This window comes from Danio rerio, chromosome 11 (genome assembly GCF_049306965.1).
Source record: "Danio rerio strain Tuebingen ecotype United States chromosome 11, GRCz12tu, whole genome shotgun sequence".
NCBI classification, from domain to species: domain Eukaryota; kingdom Metazoa; phylum Chordata; class Actinopteri; order Cypriniformes; family Danionidae; genus Danio; species Danio rerio.
Window position 1 is genome coordinate 36357501 of NC_133186.1, and position 10316 is coordinate 36367816.

General features: G+C 37.1%; 1 long non-coding RNA gene across 1 annotated transcript; it reads right to left on the bottom strand.

The window, feature by feature from the left end:
• Nucleotides 1-686: 686 nt before the first annotated feature.
• On the bottom strand, nt 687-7598 carry LOC141376647 (uncharacterized). Its single transcript, XR_012387273.1, has 3 exons — nt 5862-7598; nt 4371-5600; nt 687-3325 (listed from the first exon to the last, which is right to left on the bottom strand). It is a non-coding gene; the product is annotated as an uncharacterized lncRNA (long non-coding RNA).
• Nucleotides 7599-10316: the final 2718 nt, after the last annotated feature.

A 10316-nucleotide genomic window follows, 5' to 3' on the forward strand; every position in this document is an offset into this window, starting at 1 on the left:
TAAATAAAATTGAGGATGCAAAGATATGAAAATAACTTTCTTTGGAAGAAAAAAACTGATGAATAGACCCATTAATACAAAATTTGATATGATTTTTCTTGGCCTGAAAAGAAAAAAAAATAATACAGTAAATCAACCATCAAAAATTATTTAATCGAAATAATTGAAAAATTATTTAACAGAAATAATTGATCATTTATCAGTCAATTAATCTTATCTTAAAAATAAGTGTGGAAAGGAAGATATGGCCACTGATATATATATATATATATATATATATATATATATATATATATATATATATATATATATATATATATATATATATATATATATATATATATATATGTATGTATGTATATAAATATATATATATATATATATATATATATATATATATATATATATATATATATATATATATATATATATATATATATATATTTATATATATGTCCATAATGCAACCCAGGCTTATTATTGATAGGTACTCCTCAGGGCTTAATTTGTGCCACAGATCCGGCACCTCTGAAATCTAATCCAGCACCTCATTTTACCGATCACCCTCCTCAACCTCCCCCGTCTGCTGTTCACTTTCATTTTCTTCCCTGAATTCCCAACCCTCTTCACTTTCGTCCTTCGTCCGGGAAATCCCTTCTCCATCCAATGCATTTTTTTTTTTTTTTGCAATTTTTGTTTTCACAAATCCACCAGAGGCTGCTGTGTATGCTTTGTCAGATCTCAAATTTCTCTCACAAGTGCCCTTGCACTTGCTGTTCTTGCGTAAATCCACCAGAGGCCACTGACTGACCGACCGACCCCCCACCTACCCCCTTCCCTAAACCCAACGGACAGTGTTTTTAAAAGCAATCCGGAAACAGAAAAGCCCTCGCAGCTGCCTGATTTTTACTACGCTTTTAGATCTTACCACTTTCTCACCATTCTTTATTTCTTTATTTTATTTTCTGCCTTTTCTTTTTGTTTTACCCGCTTTCTGGAAACTTTCTTCGCTGGACTCGAACCCCATCATTCCAGTCAACTCCTCTCTGTGGCTCAAGTCCACCAACGTATGCAGCGAGCGACCAAGCAAAATGGTAACAGCAAAATAGCAGTCCATACAGAGGTAAGTGGTCAGCTGGTAGCGCGTAAAGAAACAGAAGTTATCTGTGCAGTCATACCGCTGTAGTGTTCATTTTAAAGACGAAATGCAGCGATACATAGCTCTGGCTACATAATTCGCACTCTCCAGAAATGTATACTGGGGTACATTTTTCCGCTGAGCCTGTGTTGCCATTATTACTACTTAAACATGACTAATAATACATGAGATTCATTCATTTTCTTTTCGGCTTAGTCCCTTTATTAATCTGCGGTCACACAGTGGAATGAATATGTTTTAGCAGTGGATGCCCTTCCAGCCGCAATCACTTGTAAACACACCCACTCATTCACACATTCATACACTACCGTCAATTTTAGCATACCCAATTCAACTATACCACATGTCTTTGGACTTGTAGGGGGAAACTGAAGAACCCGGAGGAAACCCACGCGAACGCAGGGAGAACATGCAAACTCCACACAGAAATGCCAACTGACCCAGTCAAGGCTTGAACCAGTGACCTTTTTGCTGTGAGGTGAACGTGCTATCCACTCCGCCATCGTGTCGCAATACATGAGACAATAATGATTAAAATTTCATAAGATTGCATATATAATCCTCAGAGTGGCATCACATGCTGCTTTATAAAAGATGCAGAACAATTGGATCACATTAGAAAAAGCATCATGTTTTCCAACGCCAATTGAAAAAGTAAAGTGCTTACACACATGAAGATTTGTAACCCAAAGCTGCTGTGAATCAAATCAACAAACAAAATGATGTCACCGATTGATATAAATGAGGATCTTTTGAGTTCACATTGCAACAGCGTTTGACTGAATATCTGGAGTTAATGATCGATGCTTTGTGTCTGGTTTCATGTCTCCCATTAGCATTACAGACACCGCGGAGCGTCATAATTACAACATCTTGAGTGGAGTACAACATCATAACTTATTTGCGTACACAACGACAGATGCGCAAGAATGTTACAGCAGAGAGGAATACCAGACGACACCAGTCGAAAGGGTTGCTGTCAGAAAAAGCTGTTTTCAAGATTTATTCAAACACTGTTTGATAAATGAGACATTGCGAAGTAATTAAGTAAGCTTATATGAATATTGTATAGAAGCCCTATTTAATAGAGTTTGCAGTCAACAAAATATAATCTCAATGTTTTTTTATAGCTTAAATGCAACGTAGTAGTGATTAGTACCTGTATTGTTACAATGCAGATTTAGTAATTTTATTTCAATAAATTTGACTTTGTAGGTAAACATGCCTTCTGCTGTTCAATAAGTTTTTTATTTTGTTATATGCCGGCAATTACTGATTATGGCCTCCCAATCATCCCCATCCACAGAATTGGCTGTATTACTGTCTCTCCACTCTCTTTATAGCTGGTGTGTGGTGAGCGCTGGCGCCGTTGTGCTGTGGCTGCTGTTGCATCATCCAAGTGGATGCTACACACTGGTGGTGGCGTAAAGAGACTCCCCTCATGATTGTGAAGGGCTTTGGGTGTATGGCCATATACGATAAATGCGTTCTATAAATACACATTACATTACACATAATAAACTATGCTGAAGTGACCTCCACTGTGGTATCCTCTTCTATGTACTCCATTCTTTTCCTTTTTTTGGAAATTGGCTTATTTTATAAGTTTTCTTAAGTTAAACGGTTAAGTTTTAACATTAATCCATTCAGCTGTGAAAGTATTCAAAATTCTTTTTTCATTTTTGAGGCAGGATGCTTATGGTCTAATCTGATTCACTTAGCTATGCTAAGCTAAGCTAAAAGTGCTCCTGCCAGACCCATAGATTGAGTAAATAGATTTAAAAATGGTTAAAAAAAAAATCAACTGTTAAAAATCAGGGCAGGTAGTGCTGTCGCCTCACAACAAGAAGGTCCCTGGTTCAAGCCTCAGCTGGGTCAGTTGGCATTTATGTGTGGAGTTTGCATGTTCTCCCTGTGTTTGCATGGGTTTTCTCCAGGTGGTCTGATTCCCCCCACAAGTCCAAAGACATGCGGTAAAGGTGAATTGGGTAAGCTAAATTGTCCATAGTGTATGTGTGTGAATGAGAGTGTTGAGAACCCCAGACTTCCCTCTCCCCAGACATTTCCTCCAGGGGGATCCCGAGGCATTCCCAGGCCAGCCAAGTGACATTGTCCCTCCAGCGTGTTTTGGGTTTTCCCCAAAATTTTCAAAAAAGTAAAGTGCCCCTTTAAGATAATGGAAACAGTAGAATAAAAATAATAAAATATGTGAAAAATAATGTGATTTAAAAAATAAACAAGCACATTTTACAGAGCACCTCATAAAAACAATCAAGCCTTCTAAAAAACTGTTGATTGACCAGTCTTTTAATCAATATGGACATGTAATTGGATGGTAATTTTATTCTCTAATGGCTACACCATTGACCTGTCTGACAGAAGACTACAGCTAATGCTCAGCCATAAAGACATTTTAGTAAATGGGAAATATGACACGAAATAAAATGCATTTATTCATTTATTTCATTTATTTTTTCACATAATAAGTCAGGAAACTAAAAATAGAAATGAAATAATAGGAAAAATCTTGTTATCCTAAAAATAAAACTAAAAAAAAACTATTGAATAAGGAACTGAAGGTCCAAGTGTGAGCAATGACATTTTGTAGCTGGGAAAGAGTGATGGTGAAGTCGGTTATGTGAAGACACTACATTCATTGTACATCCAGCACTGTTGCGTAAAAGAGAGAAGGGGGAAAAAAGTATGGTTCACCAATAGAGGAATTTATTTTTTACTTTTTTGGCTCTGTAATGAAGACTCCATGAGCTGAAGCTGCATGATCAGGGTGGTCTCTGGATAAACCTAGTCATGGTACTTAACAAAAACAAAATAAAAAATACTGAGTGGTACCATGGTAATAAATAATGAGTATGCTGAATACTATGTGCAAAATCATGCGGTAAAATCACGGTAATATAAATGGGTGAGGAGAGGGAAAGTGTGAATTGGGGATGTTTATGTTTTGGATCAAAATAGTTGCCTGGAACCGAAGGGGAAATGGGTGTGTTTTTCCCCCTTAAGAAAGGATTCATTTCTGCTCGAAAAATTCTCGTAGAGGAGACCAATGTTTGGCTCGAGCTCAGCAAGCTTTTTCCACTGATCTCATTCTCTTCCATGAAAGCAAAAAAATAAAAAATAAAATCATTTTGTACCCTAAGACTTGGGGGGAAAAGCATCTGGTAATAATCAGGATTTAATAGAGGAGGCTTACTGTAAATCTGCGAAGAATCTGACAGCTGCTCTGGTTCTTCGGCCTGGGCAGCGAAACGGGGACTTCATTGAGGCGAATGACAACAGGATTAAGTGTGTGAGAGAAGCGCGCTGTGAGAATAGAGAGCAAAAATCAGCTTTAATAATATGGCACTTGAAAACGGGAGTTTTAAGACCTTGCTGAAGCAGAACTCGAGTGGCTGATATGAGAACAGACACAAGAGGAGTGTTTATAGTTAAAGGCAGATTGACATGTCAAAGTGCACAGCCTTTAAAATGACGTGCTGCTGATGTGTTCGCTGGCGGGTGATGTAGAGGTTCAGCTTGACCTTTGGTTGTCTTGAGAGCCTCAAAGGTTTAGACTGCAATCACAAACAGCAGGTAACAAAAACTGGCCAAACTTCAAACCAGACATAGATAAGTGCAGCCGATGACACTGTGGTGTAACAATGAATGACAGAAGCATTGTTTTCTGACAAGACTTCTATTGCAGGCCCCCTGTATCAAATAGTGAAACAGTCAAATTAATCACTTTAATTAATTATTTACAAAACATACAGATTTTTTGTTAAGATCTGAAGATATGTAGCTGAAATGTGACTAAAATTCTGCCGTTTTACTGAATGACAGGTGGTTTTGTAACTTTTTCACAAAATAAAAATATGAAATTGATTAAGAGAAATAAAATATGGGACAATTTTAAGCAGAAAGACATTATAATGTTATAATAATTCATAATATGTTATAATAATTGTTGTAACACCCTACAACAAAGTTGCATTAGTTAAATCTAGTTAATGTACAGTGCATCCGGAAAGGTTTCATAGCGCTTCACTTTTTCTGCATTTTTTAATGATAGAGCCTTATTACAAAATGGATTAAATTGATTTATTTCCTCAAAATTCTACACACAGTAGCAAATAATGTCAATGTGAAAAAAAGAGTTTTTGAAATTGCTGCAAATTTATTAAAAATAAAAAAGCTGAAAAATCACACGTACAGACGTATTCACAGCCTTTCCTATGAAGCTATAAGTTGAGCTCAGATACATTCCATTTCCACTGATCAATCTTGAGATGTTTCAGCAGCTTCATTGGAGTTCACCTGCTGTCAATACAGTTGACTGCACATGAATTCAAAAGGCATACACCTGTCTATATAAGGTCCCAGGGTTGACAGTGCATGTCAAAGCACAAACCAAGCATGACACAAAGGAATCATCTGTAGACCTCTGAGGCACAAGGCTGGGGAAGGTTACAGAAAAATTTCTGCTGCTCTGAAGAGCACAGTGACCTCCATCATCCGTAAATGGAAGATGTCTGGAACCAACAGGAGTCTTTCTAGAGCTGGCCGGTCATCTAAGCTGATTGATCGGGCCTCAGTCAGGGAGATGATCAATAACCCGGATAAAGGATAGAGGGAAAGATGAATGCAGCAATGTACAGAGACATCTTGATTGAAAACCTGCTTCAGAGTGCTCTTGACCTCAAACTGGGGTGACGGTTCATCTTCCAGCAGGACAATGACCCAAAGCACACTGCCAAAATATCAATGAAGTGGCTTCACAACAACTCTGTGAATGTCCTCGAGCAGCCCACCCAGAGCCCAGACCCAAATCCTATTGAAAAGCTCTGGAGAGATCTGAAAAAGGCTGTACACCGTTGCTTCCCATCCAACCTGATAGAGCTTGAGAGGTACTGCAAAGAGGAAAGGGCACAAATTCCCAAAGACAGGTGTGCCAGGCTTGTGGCATAATATTTAAAAAGACCTGTAATTGCTGCCAAAGGTGCATCAACAAAGTATTGATCAAAGAATGTAAATGCTTTTGAACATGTAATTTTCCATTATTTATTTATTTATTTATTTTTTTGAATAAATTTGCAACAATTTCTAAAACTCTTTTTTTCACATTTGTCATTATGGGGACTCATTAGAAACAGATGGCCAACCAAAAAGTACCACAGGGTTTTACGAAGACAACACAAAATACATACATTCCTAATATGTGAGTCCCATCTCACACTCAACACACTACGATTACAATAGAGTAAATACAGCAATACAACATGCAAAAGAGACAGATCAACTAAGAAAGTCACTAACCTGCCTTATAATGATTTGATTAGCTGTAGTTTAAAATTATGCTGGGCTTTTCCTCCTCTAGAGGCTTATTATGCATTCTCTGTCGCCATCTTGTGGATGGCTCTGAAATAACACATATTTAATATAAGCATTATCCTTATAAATAAACTGCATAGTTGCAATCTAAACAACTCCATCCTAGCCTAAAAAAGCCTCAGAAGTACATTATGTTGTCCAACAGCTGCAATATTTGTCAAACAGTAGTGAGTTTATTGATCTGCTGTCACTCTATGTGGGCGTAGTAATACAGAAGGGTGAGGAGGCTGAAAGAGTTCTGACATTGCAGACTTTGCACTGCTATCAACCAATCAGATTCGAGAACCAGACAGAACTGTCGTATAAAAGACAATAAGTCATATGTTTTGACCTGCTTCCAAATAATTCACCGCTGAAGGATTTTTTTGGAGCTTTGGGAAAAAATCCCAACTTTTCACCCACTGAATACTCTGGCCTTCCTGAGCAGATCTGGATCCAAATAGGAAAGCCTGTAAGATTTCCATGGAATGAGATCATATGCTCTTGAGCGTGGCTATAAGCACATTTGAATGCAGATTCCAATTTCTTTTAAATTATGAAAGCACGTGCATGACGGAGTCTTATTATGCAACATAACCCAAAGTAATCTACGTGGATAAGATCATTATTTACACTGCAGAGGAATAATTCTGCCCCATTTCCTCAAGCGATTTAAGACTTTGAGATGGCGAACAGATGTTGTCAAGAGGTTTTGCAGACGTGAGATCACCTACACAGGTCTGTTTCTCATGTTGAGCGGGACAGCGGGGTTAATTCAGGTGATATGAGGCTGTGTCGAAGGGAAAACAAACTGCACAGATTCGTCTCGTGTTTTGCGCTTCGACTGAACCATGATGAAATATTTCTCAGTTTTTCCAAATCATGTGATTATGTGACAGAGCGAGCGACGCTGGCATCATTACTGCAGTGTGACGTCTGGAAAACACATTATTAGAAAAACACCTGTGAAAAAAGGGGAAGCACCGTCATTAAAGAGAACAGTTTAAAATAATGAAATGAATAAAACTACGCTGTAAAACAAAACAGATTATAAAAAGGCAGAGCTTTCCAGTTAAATCTCTGGACATTTCCTTCAATTATTAAACACAATATAGTCGTTATAGAAACTTTTGTCATATTAACAAAGTATACTGGGCTTTAAATTATTTAAAGTAAGTGCATAGCATGGCTTATCATTCATTCATTCCTTCATTCATTCATTCATTCATCTGTTATCCATCCACCATCTATCCATCCTTCATTCATTCATCCTCTATCCATCCATCATTGATTCATCTGCCATTCATCCAACATTCATAGATCATCCATTAATTCATCCATCCATCCATCTATTCATCCATCCATCAATTTATCTTCCATTCATCCATAATTCACCCGACAATCTGTCCATAATTAATCTGCCATCCTTCATCCATCAGTTATCCATCCACCATCCATCCATCCCCCTTCATCTATCCATCTGTTATCCATCCACCATTCATTCATTCCTTCATTCAACCATTTACCATCCATCATTTATTATTAATCTTCCATTCATCCATTATTGATTCTTCTGCCATCCATCCGTCATTCATCCATCCATCCATCAATTCATCCAGCCATCATTAATTTATCTTCCATTCATACACAATTTATCCGACAATCCATCCATAATTAATCTGCCATCCTTCATCCATCCATCTGTTATCATCCACCAATCATTCATTCCTTCATCCATCCATTTACCATCCATCATTCATTTATTCATCTTCCATCCATTCATCATTGATTCATCTGCCATCAATCTGTCATCCATCCATCCATCCATCCATTCCATCAATCATTATTTTATCTTCCATTCATCCATAATTCATTTAACAATTCATCTATAATTAATCTGCCATCCTTCATCCATCAGTTATCTATCCACCATCCATCCATCATTTACTCATCTTCCATCCATCCATTCATCATTGATTCATCCATTCATCATCCATCAATCCATTTATTCATCCATCCATCAATTGATCTTCCATTCATCCATACTTCATCCAACAATCCATCCATAATTAATCTGCCATCCTTCATCCATCTGTTATCCATCGACCATCCATCCAACCATTCATCATTGATCCATTCATGAATCCATTTACTAATTCATCCATCATTATTTATCTTCCACTCATCCACAATTAATTTATAATTAATCTGCCATCCTTCATCCATTCATTTAACTGTTATCCATCATTCATTCATTAATCTTCTATCCATCCATCCATTCATTGATTCATCTGCCATCCATCCATCAATTCATCCATCTGTCCATACATTACCCATATATCCATTTATTCATCCATCATTATTTATCTTCCATTCATTCATAATTCATCAAACAATAATTAATATGCCATCCGTTATCCATCCAACAATCCATCCATCATTCATTCATCTGGCATTCATCCATCAATTCATCCATTCATAATTCATCCATCCAAAGATTCACTCTTTTATCCATCTACCCTTCCATCCATAAATTAATTTGCCATCCTTCATCTATTTATTTATCCATCTGTTATCCACCCACCATCCACCCATCATTCATTTATCTTCCATCAATCCATTCATCAATGATTCAGCTGCCATCCATCCATCATTCATTCAACCATTTCATCCATCATTAATTTATATTCCATCCATAATTATTCCATCAAGCCATCCATAATTAATTTATTTGCCATTTATCCATTATCCATTCATCCATCAATTCATACATCCATAATCCATCCCTCCTTTGATTAGTTTATCTTCCATCCAACCATAGTTTATCCTCCCATCCATTAATTAATTTGCCAACCATCATTCATTTATTCGTCCATCTATTATCCATCCAACTTTTATTCATCTGCCAACCATCCATCCATCGATTCATCTGCTATCCATCCATTATTCATCCATCCATCCATTCATCCATCCATACATACATCCATCATTGATTCATCTGCTTTCCATCAATCTATTATCCATCCAATTATTATCCATCCATCCATTCATACACCCATCATCAATGCATCATCTATCCATCCATAATTCATTCATCAATCCGCCAATAATTAATTATTCTGGCATCCATTAATCAATCAATTCATACATCGATTTATCATTCATCATTCATTTATTCATCCACCTATCCATCCATCCATCCATCCATCCATCCATCTCATCCATCTATCACACATTTAATCTAAAGAACCAATTTTGGATTGCCAAAGCATTCTCTCCTTCCCTTTTCCCCCAAAAACATTTAAATAATAATTTTTGCCCCTATAAAGAACATTCTATGTAATGGAAAGGTCCCAATCACATAAAACAATCTTCGTGGAACTGAAACTGCCATTTACGAACCTTTATTAAACCTATTTAAAAAATCTGATGCACCAAAAAAGTGGAATGTACAGTCAGCATTCACTTGTCTTGGTATGACTTCCTGCAGGTTACGGACGAATAAATTCTAAGTATTGCCATATAGTCTTATTAAATTTTAGATACCAGCTGTTAAGCAGTGCCAGTATTCGCCCAGCATGGCATGATGCTTTCACAAGTGTGTCATGGAAAAATGAAGGGTGTTTAGCTGAAGCTGCACTTAATTAAATCACCTCCTGAGGGTGTAATGGGACTGAAAGACAGAGAATGAGAGTAAAACAACTGGGGAAAACAACACTGACCACAAGAGCCTAATCACTTCACAAATACCTCTCTGAGGATCAATCCGAAACAGTCATCAAGGCCTCGC